Raw genomic sequence first — 22,793 nt, 5'->3', positions numbered from 1 at the left:
CATCTATTTAGCACAACAAAAAGAGGGGGAAATGAAGTCATTAATCAGGGGACAGATCACTTCGATTAGCCTGTGCAGCCAACTTTGTAAACAAGAAACCCAATTGTTCATGAAGCGCTCATCAGTCCTGGCAGATGGAAGAGAAAGACAGGACAGAGCCAGGAAGACAAGAAAACTCCTGTCTTGGTACTTACAGAATGAAATTAATTTGCCTTCTAGGCAGGGCCCCCCGGGAAAGGCTCCCAGCCTCGAGGCCGCCTGGTCCTCTGTGTGAAACCCTCTCCGGCTGCCCAGCCTCAGGGGGCATGGAAGCCACACCAGTGCTCCAGGGGCCCTTCCTCAGAGCTGGTCCATCCCAGCCCATCTGCTGGCCCAGGAAGAGACACAGGGCCCCAGAGCAAGTGCCACAGAACCTACAGAGTGCTGGGTGTTTCTCATAATCCTGATAGCCACTAATAATTATTGATGGCTAACTATTGCAAGTCAGATGTTGGTATCCTCATTTTATAAATGAGAAACCAAGACTTAGAAGGGATGGAGTTTGCTGAGGTTAACACAGTTGGGAAGTCTCACATCGCAAGTGTCTCCACCTTAGCCAACCTCGTCTGACCCTTTTTCCCCCCGCCTGCCTCTAGGAAAATCAAGCAGAAGTGACAAGTTCTCCTCAGGCATGTCATTTACTGGGCTTCCCCGTCTAGACCAGGCCCCTCTCAGGGGCAAATCTTGCCCATCATCCCTAAGCATCAATGGTGTGGTAGGGGAATGTCTGACAGGCCATTCTGGGCCTGGGGTGAAAATCAGAATCGCCCACGATCAAATTTAAAGTGTGCATTGGTCACAGGCACAATCACCCCCTGAACTAGTATTTCCAAGAGGGAGGTCAAAAGGGTGTGTGTTGAAAACACTCCAGGTGATTCTGATGCACATCACTAGCTAAAAAATACTGAATGCGTATCATGACCACCAAGGTGTTTGCCAAGATCAGAGAGGTGCTCAGGTACACTTGAGATCTGGAGCAGGTCCCCCAAGGGATTCTCACACACATTCAAAAAAGAAATACAGACTTACAACAATACCTTGGTTTGACAGATGAGGAAACAAGTGCAGGGATGTCCAGTGACTTGCCCAAGATCACACCGGCTGGGCCAGGGAGAAAGTCAACCAAGTGTCAATCTAGGGATGGAACAGATGATATTGAGTAATCCTGGCTCCTCTCTTCGATGTGCTATCCTTAGACATTAAATTTAACAATATTCTCTATGCAAACCCATAGAATTCTTTTCAGACTATGCTTTTGCAGTGACAGATGTTTCAGTCAGCTTTTTCGCTGCTGTGATAAAGGACCTGATCAGTACAATTGTAGAGGAGAAAAGGCTTATTCAAGGGCCCACAGTTTTAGAGGTCTCCATCCACAGATAGCAGCCTCCGTTCCTGGAGGCTCAAGATGAGGCAGAACATCATGGCAAAGTGTGTAGCAGAAGAAAGCAGCTCACCTGGTAATCAGGAAGCAGAGAGAGACCCCACTTGCCAGATACAAATATATACCCCAAACCATGCCCCCAGTGAGCCACTTCCTCCAGATACACCCAACCTGCCTCTAGTTACCACTCAGTTAATCCCAACAGGGATCAATTCACTGATTAGGTTAAGGCTATAACCCAGTCATTTCTCCTCCAAACCTTGCATTGTCTCACATGTGAACTTTTAGGGGACACCTCACATCCAAACCATAACAACCAATGAAATTAAAATAATAAGGATAGAAAAACTTAAAGAACTATCTTAAAAGAAAAGAAAATTTATTACCAAAAAAGTAAAATAAAATACAAAAAAAGTGTATTTTATTATTACATTTGCAGGACTTGAGAAGTCAGTTAATTTAAATAATGCACAGTGTAGTGAAAAATATCCCCTTACCACTACCTCTAGTGCTTCAAAACCCCTAGAAGTTATGAGTCCAGTTTTTGTGGGTGACTGAGGTGATAAATAAAAATCTCTGGAGGCAGCAAAGCAGGACTAGAGCCCAAGAGGACCTGAGAACCTGGGTTCCATCCCAGTTTCAAACAAAGCACACAGTTTCTGCACCTCCATCTGTTTGTCTTTAGAAGAGAACCAGAGGGCTGTGGGCATGGCTCTAGTATGCACAAGGCCCTGGGTTCCATCTCCAGTACCACACCAAAGGGAGGGGGCTGAGTGTCGTAGGAGCATCTGAGGAGACCAGGCTGCAAAAGTGCTTTCTGTGTCCTTTTAGCTCTGATGCTGAATTCCTGTTTTGGCTTCTCCATCCAGGCATTACAGTGGACAAGTTTGGGCTGATTTACTTTGTGGATGGCACCATGATCAGACGCATTGATCAGAATGGGATCATATCCACCCTGCTGGGCTCCAATGACCTCACATCAGCTCGGCCCCTCAGCTGTGATTCTGTCATGGATATTTATCAGGTGAGAAGATCTTGTCTGCTAGAACCCTGGGCCCCTGAGCTCATCCTCTCATCCACCACCCAGCCACCCAGCCACTCTGCTGGCCCTTCATCTTTGCACCAGACAAGCCTTTAAAGGATGCCCACTTGGTACAGGCCTTTGATAAGCACCAAGGATGCAGAGATGACACTGACCCTGCCCCACTCACCTCCCAGAGGCTGTGGGAGGTCATCAAGAGGGGTAACAAGTGTGTGGGCATGGCAGAGGTTCTGGGAAATCTGCCCAAGGCCAGCAGAGTAGGATGGATAGAGCTTTAAACAGTGTTAATTTAAATCCACAACCTCCTGAACTTCCTCTTTTGTAACACATACAGGTACTTGCATATTATCTATTCTTTTTCTAGTTCATAAACTGCATGAAGCAGGAATTCTTTACTTAATCAGGTGGCTAGTACACATTGAAGAACAGCCCATATGTGTTGATTGATTGATTGAGTGATTAAATCCTGGCTTTGCCACTCACTAGCTCAGTAACTTTGGGCAGGTTTTTGAAGTCTTCTGAGCCCTATTTTTCATCCGAGAAATGGAAATCACTGCCATGGGCCTGGCAGAATTACCTTGAGAACACATACAACAATGCCCGTGAACTTCCTAGTGCTGCTCAACACTTCAGAGGTGAAATAAACTGAATTTCTAAGGTCTGCTTATACAGGAGGTAACATTTACTCCAGGTTTTAAAGACTGAATAGGGGTCTTTCTGGGTAGCAAAAAAAGAAAAGGAGACATTTCACAGAAAGGGGACAGGATGCACAAAGGCACAAAGATGTTAATGAGACTGATATGTTCAAAACCATTGGGAAATTGAACGCTAGAGCTCAAGCTGCTTGGAAGGAGGAGGTAGGGGTTGAAATAGGAAGCATGGTCTGGGGCCAATAGGAAAGGACCTTGCCACTTCAGGCCAGAGAGTTTGGACCTTGGCAGGTGGGCACCAGTATCCCAGGATAGACTCAATAGAGACACATGTGACTAGCAATCCAGCACGACCTTAGGATAGCCTACAGTGACTTGGCAAGTGACCCTTTATTGCTAGGTCCTCGGGCTGGGCTTGGCCTGTGCCATCTTGCCAACGTTACCAGAATCTAGGAGGTACCAGAAATTGGGAGGCTGACTGTGGCGCTTGCTCCCAGCCCCACTCGTCATGCCTGCCTGTTCCTGACACATGTGGCTTCCCCAGGGCCCCATGGCTGCTGCTGGCGGTCCCAGCACTGTGCCACGTGCCAGTCGGATGCTAGTACGGTTCCCTCTGCGCCAACTACTGTGATTGCTGCGCTCCAGAATGGAATCTGTTCTCTGCCACTCGTCTTTGCAATTTGGCAGGCTTCCCCTCGCTGGCTCGAGAGTTTCCCTCTCCAGTCTGTGAACAAGCTGGAATCACCCACCAGGAAGCAGCCACGGCCTAAGGATGTGCATACAAGTATTTTCAATTCTCAAAACGGGCCCTCAACCAGCCAGCGTAGGGTGCTGAACATTTTCAATCCACACATTGAAAAACTGTTTAACTTTAGATAGAGATACTGCCAAGCAGTCAGAGCAAAGACTTGGAAGACAACTGGCATATATTGGATGGGGGAAAAAATGAAAACCCACACTTAGATTCTGAAATCCTAGACTAAAAATTTCTTTATTGCTGGCCCTTACTACCTTTGTCTGAATCTAAGCATGGATTTTTTTTTTTTTTACAAAACTCCAGAGCAGGCATATATTTTGACATACACATATGGGCAGCGGGTACTGGCTTTCATTCTCAGAGCTTCCTCTGTTACCAATACCTAGATACTTGGCTGTCCCATTGGGAATAGAAAGGGAAGCCAAAGACAGAACACAGCTAGGAGGCAAGAGTACAAAGGGGAGAACCCAGAAACCTGGACCAACGTAGGAGGAGACAAAGACCAGGTCCAAGATGAGAGAAAGGGACGGGAGGAGGCATTGAGTAGAGAGGGGGCAGATTACATGCCTGTAATCCCAGCAATTTGGGAGGCTGAGGCAAGAGAAACATGAGTTCAAAGCCAGCCTCAGCAATTTAGCGAAACCCTAAGCAACTCAGTGAGACCCTGTCTCTAAATAAAATATAAAAAGGACTGTAGGTGTGGATCAGTGGTTAAGTGCCTCTGCTTTCAATTCCTGGTACAAATAAAAAGAAAGAAAGAAAGCTGGATATTAATATAGCCAGGTATGGCCACCCCAGGCAGAGCATCACTCTCTACCTAGGGACCAAATGAGCACACTCTATGTGCTGGGTGCTTTTCTAGTGAGATTAGAGAGCTAAGCATGGCTTCTCTTTTCTCATGTAGCCATCACAGTAATCCTGTAGGGTAGATATTAGAGATAAGGAAACTGAGACCTGGTGAAATAAAAGGTGTTATTTATGCAGAGCCCTATACTAGATTTCATCAGAGATGCAAAATGAATTTTTTAAATAAAATCATGTAAGTAAACACCTAGTACAGTGCCTGGCAGCTGCCAATAGGGTGTCAATATTAGGTTCCTTTAAAATCCACAAAAGAACTTCCATGTACATTGCCTCAGCCGATCCCCACAACTACCCTATGCATATTTATTACCCCTTTTGCTATGGGGTGAGAAGGTCAGTGTCTAGGAAACTTGAGTAAGATGACGCTTCTGGTGACCGTGGAATTGGAGTCGAAGTGAGGTGTCCAGCCCTCCATCCCTTGCTGGGTCTGTGCCATTTGCTGGCCATTCATTCATTCATGTGACAGTCATTTCTGCAAGCACATCACTCTTTAACAAGGCAGTCAGCTCAGAGTGCCTCAGTGAAGCAGAAAATACTCAGGAAGATAGGGTGGAGGGGATGCCCCTCCCTGACATGGCCCTTAAACTAGGAGCTGGAGGACCTCCAAAGGCATAAGGTCTGCTCCCTCTGTTTTGGTGGTGGGAAATCAAGCCAAAGGCAGAATCATCCCTGATCAGAGGTGAGACCAGATTGGCTTACATACAGTATGCCCCAGAACCATCATGCCAGCTACATGACAGAGCAGCTCTGAGAGCCATGCCTTCTCCACCCCCGGGTGCCCCTGTGTATGCAGCAGCTTTCGACAACATGCTTGCTGTTCATTTCTTCTGGTTTCCTCTCTCCTTTCCCTCTACTGATTCCCTCTTCCCCCCTCCCACCCACCCACTCATCAAGACGCCATCTTTTCATCATAATGACAGGCAGAAAGGTCTCGCAAGCAGGTCCCCAAGGTGCCACAGGACCAGAGGGCATAAAATATTTAGCAGCCAGTGTTGACAAGAAATGGGTTTTAGAAAATTGAAAATTCTCCTGTCACTTTAGAGCAAACTGTGTTCTTGATGCAGCCGAAAGCTGGCACAACAGTGCTCCAGAGAGCACTGGGGAGCATGAGTGGCAGGCAGTCCAGGCCACAGCTCTGCAGGGTCTGCAGCGCCCTCGCTCTGTGCAGACAGCCAGGCACTGGGGTCGGGGGTGAGGAGACAAGACCCGAAGACAGACTGCCCTGAAGAACCGAGAAAGGTCTCGCCCTTCCTGAGAATGGCCCTGAGCTAAGGGGACAGATGAAGGTGGCCTCGCCTAGACATATAATTTATTGGGGTTTCATTCTACCTAGGCAAGCAATCACATGCACCTTGCAAGAAATTTGAAAAGTTTAAAATCACCAAGAATATTAGAATGGCCTTTTATCCTAGTATGGTTAATGTTTTGAGATATATCCATCAGGCTTTTAATCTCCTCTCTATCCATAATCGATCTAATTTATGATTACGTTTCCTCCTAATTGGAATCACACTGTGCTTACAATTCTGTGACCTGTTCTTTCTTCTTAACACATAGCAAACATTTCCCCCTGTCATTACATATCCATCTATAATGTCACTTATAATGATTACACATAGTATTCTTATTTATGAGTGAACTAAATATGCTATAATTTATTTAGCCAATTCTCAATTGTTGGGCATAACTCCAGTTTTTCACCCTTGTTAAAACTGGGTCTGATGAATATGCTTGTAGACAATGGTATACAAGAGAAAATTCCTGGGAGAGAAACTTCTTATCTAAATTATTATATTAGTTAGAGTGGACTCCATAAGGGACCAAAGAGCAAGGGTTTATAGGGGGCTCAGGAGCCCTAAGTTGAATAGTCTTTAGTTAGGGCCCAAAAATCAGCAGAAGGAAACACTCATCAACACTTCCAACCCTGTATGGTGTGGTTGGACCTCTTGAAGGCCCAACTAGTGAAGTGCCAGTAGTTCCCAGTGTGATCTATCCAACAATCCATGCCCCATGTCCATGTCCATTTCTCCTCACCTTAAACCCTGAAGGTTGCAGCCTCTTAGTTTCCCACTTAAAGACTTACCAGTCAGGCTCAGAAGAAGCTCAGAGTGGGGCCCCAGACCTGTGAACCCTAAATCCTACTGCCAACTTCATTAATCCTTTCCAGGAGGACCAGTTCTCAAAGGTATTAGAAACCATTATGCAGAGCAGGGCTTCCTAAACTTCAGTGGACCCCGAAATCACCCAGGGATTTTGCTTTAATGCAGACACTGATTCAATAGGTTTGGGGCAATTCTGACCAGCTCCCAGATGATACCAATGCTGTTTGTCTGGTTATCACCCAATATAAGAGGCAGGAATCCAGTTGTGTTTCCCAACTCCCAATTAGAATCACCCAGGAAGCTTGAAATAATGTCAATGTCCAAACCCCACCCAGGGAACCGACTCAGGGTGGAATGTGAATACCACTATTTTCTAAAACATCCCCAGATTATTTGAATATAGGGCCAGATTTGAGAACCACTGGTCTATAACTGTGTCTGACAGTGCCATGGTTATTCTGTCTATTATTTGAGAAATCATCTTTTATACACGTATCATATCATCCATTCATGAAGAGTCTCTTCTAAACCTCTGAACAAGTCCTACTTTGCCTCCAGACTTCATCTGACTTCCCCTCCCACCCCCATATCACTGTTTGAGCACTCTGCACAATTATTATTTCTGTTTTCCAGATGTGAATATTGTGGCTCAGAGAGGCACAGTAACTTGCGCAAGGTCATAAGTGGTAGAACTAGGATCTGAACCCAGGCCTGTCTGACTCCAAAGTCCATCTTCTCACCGGCTACTTTCTGTTGTTATCCCCTCTTCAGGTTTTGTCAGTCCTGACAGAGACCATCAATGCCTCAGTGACATGGTTTTCCTGTGCTCAGGGGGCTAACACTCCTTTTTTGATGGTATACTCTGTAAGGATTGGCCAAGACTATATGTAAAGGTGCTTCGGATGCTGTTATGGGTTTTAAGGGGGTGTGGGATGATTAGTGGGGGACATCCTGCCAATCATTTGAGTGTTCATGTCTCCATTGTCAGGTTCGCCTGGAGTGGCCCACAGACTTAGCCATCAACCCGATGGACAACTCTCTTTATGTCCTTGACAACAATGTAATCCTGCAAATCTCTGAAAATCACCAGGTACGCATTGTCGCTGGGAGGCCCATGCACTGCCAGGTTCCTGGCATCGACCACTTCCTGCTGAGCAAGGTGGCCATCCATGCAACCCTGGAGTCAGCCACTGCTTTGGCTGTTTCACACAACAGGGTCCTATATATTGCTGAGACTGATGAGAAAAAGATCAACCACATCAGGCAGGTCACCACTAGTGGAGAGATCTCCCTAGTTGCTGGGGCCCCCAGTGGCTGTGACTGTAAAAACGATGCCAACTGTGATTGCTTCTCTGGAGACGATGGTTACGCCAAGGATACAAAGCTGAACACCCCGTCTTCCTTGGCTGTGTGTGCTGATGGGGAGCTCTATGTGGCTGACCTTGGGAATATTCGAATTCGGTTCATCAGGAAGAACAAACCTTTCCTCAACACCCAGAACATGTATGAGCTGTCCTCCCCCATTGACCAGGAGCTCTACCTGTTTGATACCAGTGGCAAGCATCTGTATACCCAAAGCCTGCCCACAGGAGACTACCTGTACAACTTCACCTACACTGGGGATGGTGACATCACTCTCATCACAGACAACAACGGCAACATGGTTAACATACGCTGAGATTCTACTGGGATGCCTCTCTGGTTGGTGGTCCCAGATGGCCAGGTATACTGGGTGACCATGGGTACCAACAGTGCACTCAAAAGTGTGACCACACAAGGACACGAGCTGGCCATGATGACATACCATGGCAACTCTGGCCTTCTGGCGACCAAAAGCAATGAAAATGGATGGACAACCTTTTATGAGTAAGTATCCAGCTGCTGCCATTTGATGGCTGTTTCATTAGGTGCATTGCAGGTTAGAGATGAAGTGTTCATTCTTGAATGTATTTCATTTTTAATTCAGGACTTGGGATGCAAACCATTACCTTTAATATGCTCTCATGTTCATATTCTAGATGATTTCTCCTGAGAAGGAAATTTGTGTAGTGGAGAAGCTACAAGCTTTGGAATCAGAGAATTTGGGCTTCCATCCTAGCTGCACCATGGATTTCATTTTTCTGGGCTTTAGTTCTACATCTATAAAATGCTCATGGTGAACATAGTACAGGGAGATGATATAGATGAAAAGTCCTTGATAAACTCCTTGCCTCTCCAGATGACCACTGTTCAGAAACATGGTAGTGGGAGAAGGAACAATTCCATATAGGTGAATTTTTTTTGCATAATTGGAGCTCACATCTTTAAGTACCAAATTTTTTTTTTTAATTTTTACCATTTTAGATGACCTTGTTATGAGGTACATTACCTGCCTCCTTTCTGAAACACGTGACACAGATCTAACATAACCTTTCTATTTATGAGTCAGGGTTGTTAATGAGGAGAGCAACAATGGCATATTATGCTGTTGTAGGAAAGAGCTTCTGTGGGGAGACAAGGATGCAGAACCCTTTGACCTGCCTAAAGTAATGCTCAACTACTCTTTTCTTGGCCCCTCCATGGGGAGTTACTGTGTCCCCATTTGTTTTCAGTCACAGTGCTCACCTCATCTAGCTACAACCCTACTTCCCCCCATACAGGGCTTCTTAAGTGGTGTGGTCAGAGAAGCAGAAGTTCAGCTTATTACAATCCCAGCCAAAATTAAATAGACGTTATGAAGTGTTTCCCTATGAGGTATTTTAATGAAGGGATTTTGTAACATCTCTTTTTCTAGTTAGATTTTTTTTAAGCTTTTATTTGTTTTTCCCCAAGATGTTAGCCATGTTCCAGAGAACTGAGACTGCTGAAAGTGTCACCATTAGACATGTGTGCAGGGGATGGGGAAGGACCTAGTCTTGTTGACCATCAAAAGTGGGCCAGGAACTGCATTGTCATTGCAGCCTCCCTTCACAGCAGCTGGGATTTGGGCAGATATTATCTGCTTTATGGAAGTAAAAGCTGAGGCTTGGACAAGCCCATTTGCCCGCTGTTACATAGTGAGAACACGACAGAACAGGGATTGCAGCCCAAATCTGTCTGAGGCCAAAGCTCTTGCTCTTTCATTTCTGCCCTACTGCCCTCCCCCACTCCACCCCCCTTAAGGTTGTTAATCCCAAATGCACTTGAATCCTTGAACCCTACATTCTTCTCAAAGTGGATCAAGCATCAGTTTCTCACAATCTTGAAACTCAAAGGAAAAGGACCTATAATTGATTTTAAATATAACTTACACCAAAAAATGTCACAGCAGTTTGTACAAAGTTCACTAACTAAATTCCTTTCTCCAAACAAGGACCTTGCTAATTGCAAAGAAAAGACAAAGATCCAGGAAAACAGCAATTATCTTGATTAACTCATTGAAATGGAAATACGCTAAATAATTCAATTTTCCCCATTGCCCATGGAAATCTCATACATTATTTAGCCAATACAGGGATTTCTTTGTCAGAGCGAGTCTGTACACTTAATTAGTTCCCAAGGTCACTCCCTCAGATCCCAAACTGAATGCCTGCACATCACTGCCACTGTTACTCTTCACCACCCTGAAATCTAAAACCATTTCCTACACCTCTACCAGACAGGGTCCCTTCCTCTCTTTCCCTGATGAAATCTACAGCCATGTTTGATATTTTAGGAAGAAGGAAAAGTTATTACAATTGCTTTTTATAAAATAGCATTTGAAATTCCAAAGAATACACTTTATAGGAGTACACAAGAAAAGCACTGATCCTTCTTGACACAAACCAGAAGTGGAAGATAAAAGCCATACAAATAAAAAAAAAGAAAGAATGAAAGAAAACTCACTTTTTTGAGATCCCTCTGTATGCCAGGCTCTTTCCCATTTCATAGCATCTATGAGATGGTAAACCATAAGCCTGATACAGATTAATTACCTTGGGTCTCATGGTAGATCATTTTTCAGAGAGCAGGAAATTATCTTCCACATTTTTACATAAGAATATGCTAAAGCACAGAGAGATTAAGGAACAAGCTTAAAAATCACATAGTGGGTGTAGGGCACAACTGGAACACAAGTCCATGTTCCTCCAACTGCACTGGCCTGGTTCACCTGTGTTCTTTGTGACTTATTGGTATGATAGAGATCAAAATAGTGTCTATTCTATAAGAACAGCCTGAGGTTCAAAATTTCCGTGAGATAAAATATGAAAAGCTCCATAAAATGACAGTGGCTGCCATTATTATTATTATTATTATTATTATTATTATTATTATTATTATTATTTCAAGCAATATGTGGCAGTAGCAGTAATTATAGAAATGTTATTTGGACATGAAACATATTAGCCAGGAGCAGTTTGTAAGTAAACTAATCAGAGGAACAGATCAAAGTTTTAATAGGAGTAGGAATCAAAAGAGCAGACTCAAATGTCAAGTAGAACATATTAAGGTGTGAACTAGGAAAGAGGTCAGGTCCCTGAGGATATCCTAAATGGGCTGGAAAATGGCATGCTGAGTGGGCCAAGTAAAGTGGATCTGTTCTGGAAACAAAGCAAGGGAGCCAGGCACCTATCTTCACTGAACATTAGCCATGTGACTCAGGCAGGCTAGCTGGCCTCCAGGCCCATGTCTCAACCAACCAAACAAAAAAAATCCCTACCTTACCCCATTTATGGGCCATTCCGAGGATTAAAAACTAAATTAATACTGAGAGGAAAAAAATACTTAACAAGCTATTAAGCTTCCTAGAAGGAAAGGTGTACGGTTGTTTATTGTCGAGGTGTTTCTTTTTCTTTTTTTTTTCTATTTATTTATTTATTTTAATTAGGTATATCTGACAGCAGAATGCATTTCAATTCATTGTACACAATTGCAGCACAACTTTACATTTCTATGGTTGTACATGATGTAGCATCACACCATATTGTGTTGTGGTGTTTCTTAACAAGGATTTGAATAGGTTTTACCAATGGACCATTTGCTCTAGTGAAATTTCTCCTTTTAGCTCCATGAGGCACCTTGGTGGATTCAAATTCAAATGTTCTAAAAAATTAAAAAAAATCCATCCAGGCCTGCCTGTGACATGGGCTATTACTGAAACAAGTTTAAGTTGGCTTTATCGATCTTCCTAGCAGATTAAATAATACATCTAACATAAACATCACACACTTTAGAGCAACTTGGAGTTCACAGCTCTGGAGATTCAAGGTTACTTTCCTTCCCTGAGCCCACAGGTCTGCTGGTAAAAACCTCCAAGGAGTCTGCAATAGGGACTTCATCTCTAGGGAGGGCCATCAATGCTGTCAGACTTGGCATATGGTCAGAAAACAAGAAAATGTAAGAAAATGTCCAGTAGCATGAGGCTCCTTCCAAAATTAAGGGCTGGAGATGTAGCTCAGTGGTAGAGTGCTTTCCTAGCCTATGTGAGGCTCCAGATTCAATCCCCAGCACCACAAAATAAGTAAATAAACAAAATTGACTTCCTGGGTGGGCATGAAAAACCAACTTCCCTAAATTTCAGAGCAGGAAGTGACTATGGTCTCCCACAATGCCTGACGACAGCTCCTGTTATAGGTATGTTTCCTTTAGCTATTGTGAGAACCTTACTAATTTATCTCTGTGTCAAGCTTAGGGCTTGCCACCTTGAAAATGATTCACTAAATATTTTATAAATGAAACATAAATTCAAGAGGGAAGGGAGATAAAGAAAGGGAGGAAAATATGCTGTAGTGAGAAGAATGCTGGATTCAAATCCCAGTTCTGACATTATCAGTATTCCTGGAAGGACACAGAATTCAACTCAAAGAGTTCAAATCAACAGATTGGGCTTCTTTTTTTAATATTTATTTATTAGGTGTAGATGGACACAACACAATGCCTTTATTTTTATGTGGTGCTGAGAACTGAACCCAGGTCCCGCCCACGCTAGGCGAGTGCTCTACCGCTGAGCCACAATTCCAGCCCCCAGATTGGGCTTCTTGATTTTGCTTGGGGGATATGAGAGCTAGAAAGAGCATCATTCCCAATCTTATAACAAAAGTAAGCCTGACAACAGGCAAATTCATGGATTTTCCTTGAACTCCTCAGAGGTAATAGAGCAACAGACTAGCCCAGATTCAAGGAGGGACAGACACCTGCAGAGAGAGACAGGATATGAACTTAGCTTCCCTGGAGTGGATGCAACTGGAACTAGTAGGAGGAGCTCACTAGGATGGCCACCGTATTTCTGAAGGCCAAGTGTGTATGGGCAAGAGAGTATCAAGCCCTGGGAACTGAAATGGAAGGAGTTCACATCCTCTTCAGGAGTTTTCCGCCCCCCCCCCCCCGCCCACCACCAGTAGATTGAAGAAAGATCTCAGAAAGAGACCTTTTTGCTAGACCTGGGGAGGTGTGGAGCAACCGCTGAGGAGAAGAGCACAAATAGCTGCCTGCTCCACCCAGACCCCTATCACCCTGCATCCCCTGAGGAGCAAAAGCCTTCACCTGTGAAGAGAGAGCCAGTCACTCTCCCACTTAGACACAGGTGGAGACCCATCAGCTGAATGAGAGAAGAAAAGCAGAAAAAGTATGTAGTGCAGGAGAAGAGCAGGAATCTGTAAGAGCCCCAAACTGCCGCCTGAGAAGGGGTGGGAGCACTTAGGTGGAGACAGTCCCCAGGGTCAGGGGCACACATACCTAAGGCTGAGTCCTCCTCAGGACAATAGAGAACTCGCCCACCATCACCTCCTACTGATTAAAAAGCTGAAAGCAACAGTTCAGAGCAAAGCATTGCTGCAAAAAGGATGGAAAGCGGGTAGAGCATGGAAGGAGACCCTCTGATTTGTGGCACAAAGGACCTAATGCTAAGGATGGAGTGGAAATTGAGGCCAAGAGAAAAACAGTTGACAGATCAGTTTCTCACCCTAAGCACAAAAAATTGCTAAAAGAACTTAAAGACTATGATGCACTGAGGCAACCACAGAAACCAGGAACTTCTAAGCCAGCCCAAATCCTAACTAGATTAACTCACAACCCCTCCCTGAAGTCCTAGCAGAAGTAAACTCATTTCCAAACACAAGCCATCAATCTCAGTCTCTACCATGCCACACAAGGTGTCACATTTTCAACTGAACACGGGTAGGAGAAGAAAAAGCAAAAAGGAATCATTAGAGCCATATTCTGATATGACACAGATGTTGAAACCATTGTTCACAGAATTTAAAATAACTGTAATTGTATCAAAAGCTCTTGTGAAAAAAGGTGAACAGTTTCCAAGATCAGATGGATGATTTCAGCAAGAAGATAGAAACCCTAAGAAAAAATCAGATGGAAATGCTAGAAATGAGAAACACAACTACAGAGATGAAGAATGCCTTTGACCGGCTCGTTGCTCCTGATGACACAGCATGACACAGCTGTGGAAGAAAGACAGGCCAGTAGAAATTACCCAAATGAAAACATAGGAGAAAAAGAGAGCAAAAGAATACTTCAAACCCTGTGGGACAACATCAAATGATCTAGTACGCACATAACTAGAATTCTAGGAGAGGAGTTGAAAAACAGGCAGAGGAATATTTGAGGAAATAATGGCCAAGAATTATTCATAATTAATAATGAACCACAGATCCAAAAAGCTCAAAAAATACCAAGTAAAATAAATACACACACACACACACACACACACACACACTTTTCTAAACATATCATATTCAAACTGTTGAATGCAAAAGAAAAACTCTTGAAAGCATCCAGAAAAAAAGAACAAACAAAAATTACAGCAGACTTCTCATCAGAAAACACACACACTAGAAGACAGAGTTCAGAAAGAAAAAAAAAATTTCCACTCAGATATGATATGCAACATCGATGAGAGACAGACCTGCACTGGAAGGGTGGACTACACCTTTCAAATGAAAATATGTTTTAGAGGTACAGACAGGGATAAGGGGACCAAGAAAAGATGCTGAGGCACCCAAGCACTAAAAACACAACAGCCATTACCAAGCCTCACGCTGAAGGTCAAGGTGGTGGGGGGAGCAGGTAGAATATTGTTGCTGAAGCCCCGTGGGAAGGAGAAAGCACCTGGTAGAAGCTGTTATCATAGATGGATGCAGCTATTCCTGGAAATATGGCAGTGAAGGAGAGAATGAGGAAAAGCTGGTTCTGACCTCCAGTGTCTTATCAGTGCTGGCCATAGACTTAGCTTAAGCAGACTTGAGTCAGCCCAGGTACTCAGTGATGCAGTGTGCAGGGGTCAGCCTCTCTGGGCACAGAGAAGGGCAGAGAATGATTGGGGAGAGCATGCAGAATAACCAACATAGAGACTGAGTGGCTCTGCAACATGTTAGACGTAAGGATCAGAGCCAATCCTGGATCCCAGGTAAACCTGAACCCAACATACTTTCCAGCACATGTTAAGCCATCAGTGAGAGACAGACCTACACTGGGAGAGCGAACTACATCTTGGGAATCCTGAAGGCTAGAATTCATTGTTGGGACTTCATTTTATAGGAAATAGTGAGTACAAGTTTTTACTGCAGAAGCCAGTAAGTGCCCTGGCTCTGACCTGATTTTTGAGTGGACAATGATGTAGTGATGCCATTCATTACAGTGACTGAGGCCAAAGGAACTATAGGAGTGCATGGACCGTGAACTCTAATTATTCATAGATGACACAGTGTCCGTTCCCGTTGTTGGTGTTGATGCTGGTGTTTGGAACAGTCACAGATGAAAGTCATAATACTCAGATCTTTTTTTCTGAACAAAAAGTTAAAATCATCAACAGTTTAGTATCAGAGAGGAAATTTGGCATTTTCCTCGCTAGCTGCACATAGTAAGTGGCTCAGGATGAAGTATCAAGTGTGAAGAAGAAGGCCTTACAGTGTGTGAAGATACCCTTTAGCAGTCCTCTTCTGAGAGCCAAGTTCACAGCAACTCGATGAATCTTTTATGTGTTTTCTTTCACTGTGCTCTAGAGATGCTTTGGGAAAATGGAGTGAAGAAAAGTCAGTGGAATGAAATAATGGAAAGCCAATCATTGGGCCATCTCTATCCTCCCTCCAAGAGGGGGCCTGGCATCGCTGCAAAAGTCAACTGCAGCAGTAGCCAAGCGAAGCATCTTGAAGGGAAAACTGTCAGTCTTCTTGACCCACTTGGGACTTCCAAACAGAATTTTTTCCTTAACACAGTGATGAATACAAAGGTTTTGATTTGAAACAGCATCATTATTATGGAAAGCTTGATGAAAGAACACACTCTTGAAGGTCAAATAGACCTGACTTTGAATCTATATTCTTTAACTAGCTGTGTCATTTTAAGCAAGTTACTTATCTTCTCTGAGTCTAATCATCACCATTTGTGAAATGGTGATAATAATCCCTACCTCGAGATGATTACAAGCATGATGCTTGGTACCTAAAAGATACTCTGAATCTTTGTGAACTTTCGCTTCCTCACACAGGGAATGGAGGGAGTAGTAAACTCTTAGTTGCTTTCAATCCATGTCTTCAATAATCAACAATAGTACCTACCATCTTCCTATGTATTTATTCACCCACTCAATAAATGTTACTGAGTACCTTCTATATGCTGGGTAATTGTCTAGGCACTGAGAATATAGACAAGGTCCCTATCCCCCATGGAGCTTATCTTCCAGTAGGAGGAGACAGATAACAAGCAACTAAACAAGATAATAAGTACAATGAAGACAATATAGTAAGATAACATGATAGAGATGGGGGACCTGTCTATTTCAGAAATGGTAGTCAGGGAAGGCCCCATTTGAACTGAAACTTGAATGGTGGAACTGGCCACACCTGTGTGGAAGAGCATTCCCTGCAAAGTGACAGTCAGTGTAAGCACCAATAGCATGGATTGAGCTTGGCATATTTGGGGAACAGCATCAGGGGCAGTGAATTACAGAGGTACAGAAGAATAAAGGTCACGGGGAAGTCAGAAGGAGAGGCTGTAAGGAGTCAAGTCATTCACATTGTTAAATGCGTGTCTAGCACTCAAAGTTCTGGCTACAATAGTAACCAATTGAAGTGCCTGCTTCAGGGAGTTGACATTCCAATGAGGACAGTCCCCTGGGGTCCTGAAGGCCCTGGTAAGAATTTACATGCATTTTAAATATGTTACCTCTTTTGGTCTTCTCTGGGTCTCTATGAGCTAGAAGTTATTATCCTCATGTATAGAAGAAGAAACAAAAGGCTCACTGAGGTTATGCTGCATTATGTAACCTGCCCAAAATGTGGTAATTTGTGGTGGGGGTTTGAGGCAGGTGGGAAACAGAACTGCACGCTCATCCTCCAGGGTCACATTGCTAGCAAGTGTGGAGCCAGGATTCAAGGCATAGACTGTATGGCTCCAAAGGCTTCATGCCAGCCATTCCTTCCATTTCTCATGGAGAGAAAGAAAACTTGTCAATGCTTTTTGGGTTCCCATAATTAAAGCCATGATGGTCATAAACAAGCCATTGTCCAGATGTCACCCAATCATAGGACTAGGACTTAAGGCAACCACTCAGAGTCTGGAGTTCTGTGTACTCCCCCTTCCAGGCCCCTGCACCTGTTTGAGCAGCTTTGCAGCAGAGCAGAAAGGGTTCTGTAAGAGCAACCCTCAGGGCAAAGGTGTTCAGGGTCTGTAGAATGGGCAGCTCCAATTCTTCCCATGCAGAGTCATAAGAAACTGCTCTGATGGGATAATCATAGGTATTGATCAAGCAGCAGAGAGGTCCAGTGGCATTTCTCAAACTTTGAAAGGTAGTGAAATGAATGAATAGGAGAGAAAGTTTTATAAATTGGTTGTTCTATTTGATGTTCATTTAATTAAGACATTCAGTCCTTCTAATGGAAAATGCAAGGAGTGGAAATTACGGGTTTTGGGCTGTCTCATATAAAATGAAAACCACATCTTGAAGGCATGGGGCCTTTTTGCTGTATCTTCTTCGGGCTCAATTTAATTATGCATTACAGGATACCTTCAATAATAATTACAGTTGTCTGCCTTGATACAAAACCTCTTTCTGTCTTGAGACTAAAACTCTGGGAGATACCTAGGGAGAGGGCCATAGTATCTTTTATCAAGAGCAGCTTCTTCCATGTGTGCCTTCAGCAGATGTTTATCAGGTGTCTACATGTGTCCAGTTTCTGTCATGTCATACAGCAGGTAGAGTGTGAATAAGTCACGGCCTGTTCTCTCCTACAGAGCAGGAACGAGAGGCCTTGCATGTTCAATCCTGCATTCCTTGAGTTGCTCAGCCAGCATCCCCTGCCTGTCTTCCCTATGCCTGACTCAATTCTGCTGAAGCAGGGATGAACTGGGAGTAGGTCCTCCTGGGTCACAGTGCTGACAGGTGGCAGAATCCAAGTGGTGTGACACCAGATTCCCAGCCTAGTAATCGAACTCCATAAACCATTCCTGACCTCAACAACTCACAATCCCAAGAGGGAAATGTCTTGTACATCAGCATCCCAGCACAAGAGAAGCATCCTAGGAAAAGCTCCTCACAGTACTCCCAGGGGGGTAGGCAGGGCTGGGGTATCCTCTCCACTATGTGAATTGGGAAAGGAAAACTCAAATGTTAATCATCTTCCTCCAGTTAGATGTCAACAATTGACCAAGACTTGAGCAAGGAGAGGAGGGAAACAGAGGACTGTATCTGATTGAAAAGGAAAGCAGAACACATAAAACCAAGGCATGAGGTAGAACATTCCAGCTATAGCACCGTCATATTTTTGTTACTCAGTGCTACCCCTTGGTTTCCAGGTATGACAGCTTTGGCCGCCTGACAAATGTGACCTTCCCTACGGGCCAGGTGAGCAGTTTTCGAAGTGACACAGACAGCTCGGTGCATGTCCAGGTAGAGACCTCCAGCAAGGATGATGTCACCATAACCACCAACCTGTCTGCCTCAGGTGCCTTTTACACACTGCTGCAAGGTAAGCCAAGCAAGTCCGGGAGCCTTTGGGACACAGGGGGCCTTTGAGAGAAGATCCCTTCGTCAGAAGAATGAGGCTAGAAATGTTGCTTCAGGAGCCTCCCAAGAACAGGAAAGAATTATGATTTGTTTCTCTCCCTATTGCCACCTCATTTGCAAAACACACAAGCCGGAGTCCTGTAAATTCTCTCCCAGAAGCTTCAGAGTAATATTTCATTGTCCCATCCCATTATCATCAGAACAAGGGGCAGAGAATCCATTAGCTGCTAATCCAGGTGACCTCACCATTCTGCTATCTTAATGGCTTTCAGATTAAAAGACTTACACTCACTCTGATGCAGGCTAGGACAAAGGACAAGAATAATTACATCTAATTATGAAGGGGATTTAGTCATGGAGAAGTCCTTCCTGAAGCCCATGTGAGGTTTGTACCTCTGCTAGGATTCCATAGAAAAGAGGCTTCTTCTCTGCATCTGTCAGATCCCCCCTGAGACAGATTGGTCTTTTAGTTTCAGGCAAATCTCATGGTGGGACTCTGCTGTTAGTTGTCTTGCCTCAACTGTTCTCATGGGATGCAGTGGCCCAGGGTGGGCTTGAAGTTTTATTGGATTTTGTAAGCATGAAAGGAAAAAAATAATAATCCCTAAAGAGCCCTGCCTGACTCTTTCCCACCCTCTGATAGTTCTTTCTTACCCCCAAAGGCTTTGCCACAAAGCAGTAGAAGGAGCTTTGGGCTGAAAATCAGGCCAAGTTCTAGTTCTGACTCTGCCACTATATCACCCACCATATTCCTCAGTTTTATTCTCCAGGAAAAGAAAGCAAGTTGAAGCTGTGTTGAGTGATGTGAGGCAGGACAGGGGTTGGGGGGAACCTGGGGCCCCTGTGCCCACTGTGCCAAATCCCACCACGTGAACTGGAAGGAGTCAATCTTCTCTGAGCCTCAGTTTCTGGGTGTGGAAAATGGGGCTGCATTATAATACCTGCCTCATTGGCTGCTCAGATGATCTCTTTAGATGATATTTGTAAAGTAACTAGCATGGGCCAGGCACAGAGTATTGCTCAGTAAATACTTGTTGGGTTAATTGAGTAATTAATTAATTAGCAAGTAGCTTGAGTTACCATAAAAGAATAAATGTATATTTGTATAACAGCTTTTATTCGCAAAGGTAGTCCTTCACTTTTCAAAGAGATAGAGGAAAAATAGTGGTACTCAGAGAGAGAAAGCAAGCCCTGGCATTTCTTCCCCACCTTTAATAGTGGGTTGAGACACCCCGAGAATTTATCCCCTGGCAGGGTTACTGCCAGCAGAAGGTACCAGCTCCCAACCAGCCAGGGTCATGCCTGACCCAGAGTGGCAGGGCCAATGAGTACTCCAGACATGGTCCTTCAAGTCTGTTTTCTTCCCAGTGGCCAAGAATTGTATCGTCCATCCACTGCATCTTGCTACACCTACTTTGAGCATTTTCTTCCCCAAAGATTAAATCAGCCTTTTTATATTTAGGCAACTTTTAAAAATTCAAAAGTGCCATATCCCTCAATTTTAAAATGTACCATCGTTTTAATAGTAGTTTTTCAGGCAAAGGATAAAAAGGACACACTGCTTAAAATACATAGCTGGACTGTAAGACACATTCCAATTTCAGAATATTGAGATGTGAAAAGGAAAAGTGCATCCTGGGATCCAGGAAAATACAGTACCTGTTTCCCCCTTTTGTACCTCTGCCAAGCTCCCTTTCCTTCTTGCACACCAGGCTCAGATGCTCGGCTTCACATTCGCCTCAGTAGAGTCCTTGTGAAAAACCCTTTCTGTTTCATCCTGTCTGAGCCATGGGAAGTAATAAGAAGCAGCTACTAATGAGCAGTGGCCTTGGGAAGTCACAGCCTGCATTAAGTGAGGTCATGTGACATGGGCCTCTGCAGATGCTTGGTCCATCCAAAGTCCCTGGTAATGGACATATGTGGATGCAGAAAGAAGCAGCTTTAAAAAGATAAATTGACAGGTTTTTTTCACTCTTCAGAGGGAGTAAAATACAGATTGCCAGTGAATGATGCATAGCAACTTTGGGGCAGATTTTAGAATTCATATGTGCAAGGGGAAAAGTGTAGAAAGATAAAACAGGGAGGGAGTTTAAGAGAGGGGGACCAATTTGATGCCATTCTAGCAGAGAAGATTTGGTGAGGGTTTCCCATGAAAACTATACCCTTGGGACTTGACATAACCTGCATCATACCTAATCAAGCAAATATTTGCTGATTATTAAAGTAGAGCAATAAAGATACCTAACATTTTTGGAGCACTTATCAACTATAAAAGTATTATTTTTAGCATTTTATATTCATAGTCTTTTTTAATCCTGATAATAAGCTGATTAGGCAGGTCTTATTAATATCTTCATTATCCAAATGAAGTCAATGAGTAGTTAAGCAGCCTGTCCTAAGTCACACACCTGAAAGAGTATTTGGACTTGGATAAATAGGCTCCTTCACCCATTCTCTTGGCCACTAAAGACAAGAAAGAGAGCTTTTATTATTTTTTGTTTTTGTTTTTATTTTTATTGTTTTTAAGGAAGAGCTATTGAACAGCACTAGAAAGTTCACTATTACAGCTGTGTGAAATGGTGGGGGCAGAATGCATGTGATGGTGACCACCTCAGTGCCACACACAGTAAACTAGAAATAGCCAACATTTACATAGTACCACCTGCCAGGTCCTGTCCTTAGCTCCTTGTATTCATCTCGCTTCACTCTCAGAGCATCCCTGTGAAACAAGGGCACAGTTATTACCCCTATCTTACAGTGAAGCAACAGAGGCACACCAAGCCACGCATGTGGCCACGGTCTCACAGCAAGAACATGACAGAGCTGGAACCCAAGCCTATGCTCTTTCTGGGCGATGGTGCTCAGTGAGCACTTAGACATTGGGGAGTGTGTTCATTGCAGGATGGTGAACCCTGCACCCCTCAGCTGTGAGCCACTGATGAGGCCCACATAGAGGCTGAGAAGTGTACAGGAGGGGAAGGCATTCCTCTGACCAGAGGAACAGGGGGCATCTTGGAAGAAATGACATATGAGCAGAGCCCTGCAGGAAGGACTTGGGATAGCTTCCTCTAAAGACAGCAGAAACACAAGGAAGGACAAAGGAGTGAAATTCCCACACAAGCCCAGAGATACTGTTTCCATTTACAGAGGAGAACTCATGGTGCATTTTAAAGACGAAGTTTACCTTTTTCTCCAGAAGTTTCTTTAGCTAAGGAGCCAAATTAAAATGTTTTAATTAGATTTAAATTTTCTAATCAGAGCTATTTTAAAACCATTGTCGTAACAATTTAAAATGTGTATGTATGCAACATTCTGTCAGTGATTTTAGTATTATTTTTTACATTATTATAAAGAACACTTTTATCCTAGGGTATATCAAAAGACTTAAAAATGTTCTAGTAATCCTACTTTTAGGAACCTATTTTGATTAATCCAAAATGGAAATTTTGGATTCTGATTTATCCAAAGAAAAACATTTTAATTGAAATATAATGACATACCTCAAATTTATCCTTTTTTATTAATATGCTGAAGCCTTCAATCTTTTATTTATTTATCTTTATGGGGTACAGGGATTAAACAGATGGCCTATAGCATTCTAGGCAGGTGTTCTACCACTAAGCTATGCCCCCAGCCCCAAAGTTCACTCTTGCTGATAAAAGCAATTCAATGGCTTTTATCATATTTACAAAGTTGTACTGCCATCACCAATATCTAATTCTGGAACATTTTTAACACCTCAAAAAAGAAATCTCATACCTATTAGCAATCTCTTCTGCCCTGGCAACCATTAATCAACTTACTTTCTGTCTCTCTGGATTACCTACTCTAGACATTTCCTATACATGAATTCATACATTTGGGTGCAATGTGGCACATGCCTATAATCCCAGTGACTCAGGAGGCTGAGACAAGAGGATCCCAAATTGAAGGCCAGCTTCATCAACTTAGCAAGACTTTATCTCAAAATAAAAAATATAAAGGGCTGGGGTTGTATCTCAGTGG

At 43.6% G+C, this 22,793-nt stretch overlaps 1 pseudogene; it reads left to right on the top strand.

Annotated features, from left to right (window-relative positions):
• Nucleotides 1–22,793, top strand: part of LOC143387209 (teneurin-4-like) — a 266,697-nt pseudogene that overhangs the window by 226,710 nt on the left and 17,194 nt on the right.

This window comes from Callospermophilus lateralis, unplaced genomic scaffold, assembly GCF_048772815.1.
Source record: "Callospermophilus lateralis isolate mCalLat2 unplaced genomic scaffold, mCalLat2.hap1 Scaffold_279, whole genome shotgun sequence".
In the NCBI taxonomy this organism is placed as follows: Eukaryota; Metazoa; Chordata; class Mammalia; order Rodentia; family Sciuridae; genus Callospermophilus; species Callospermophilus lateralis.
Note: the sequence above shows the minus strand (reverse complement) of the source record. Positions and strands in the feature narration are given on the sequence as shown.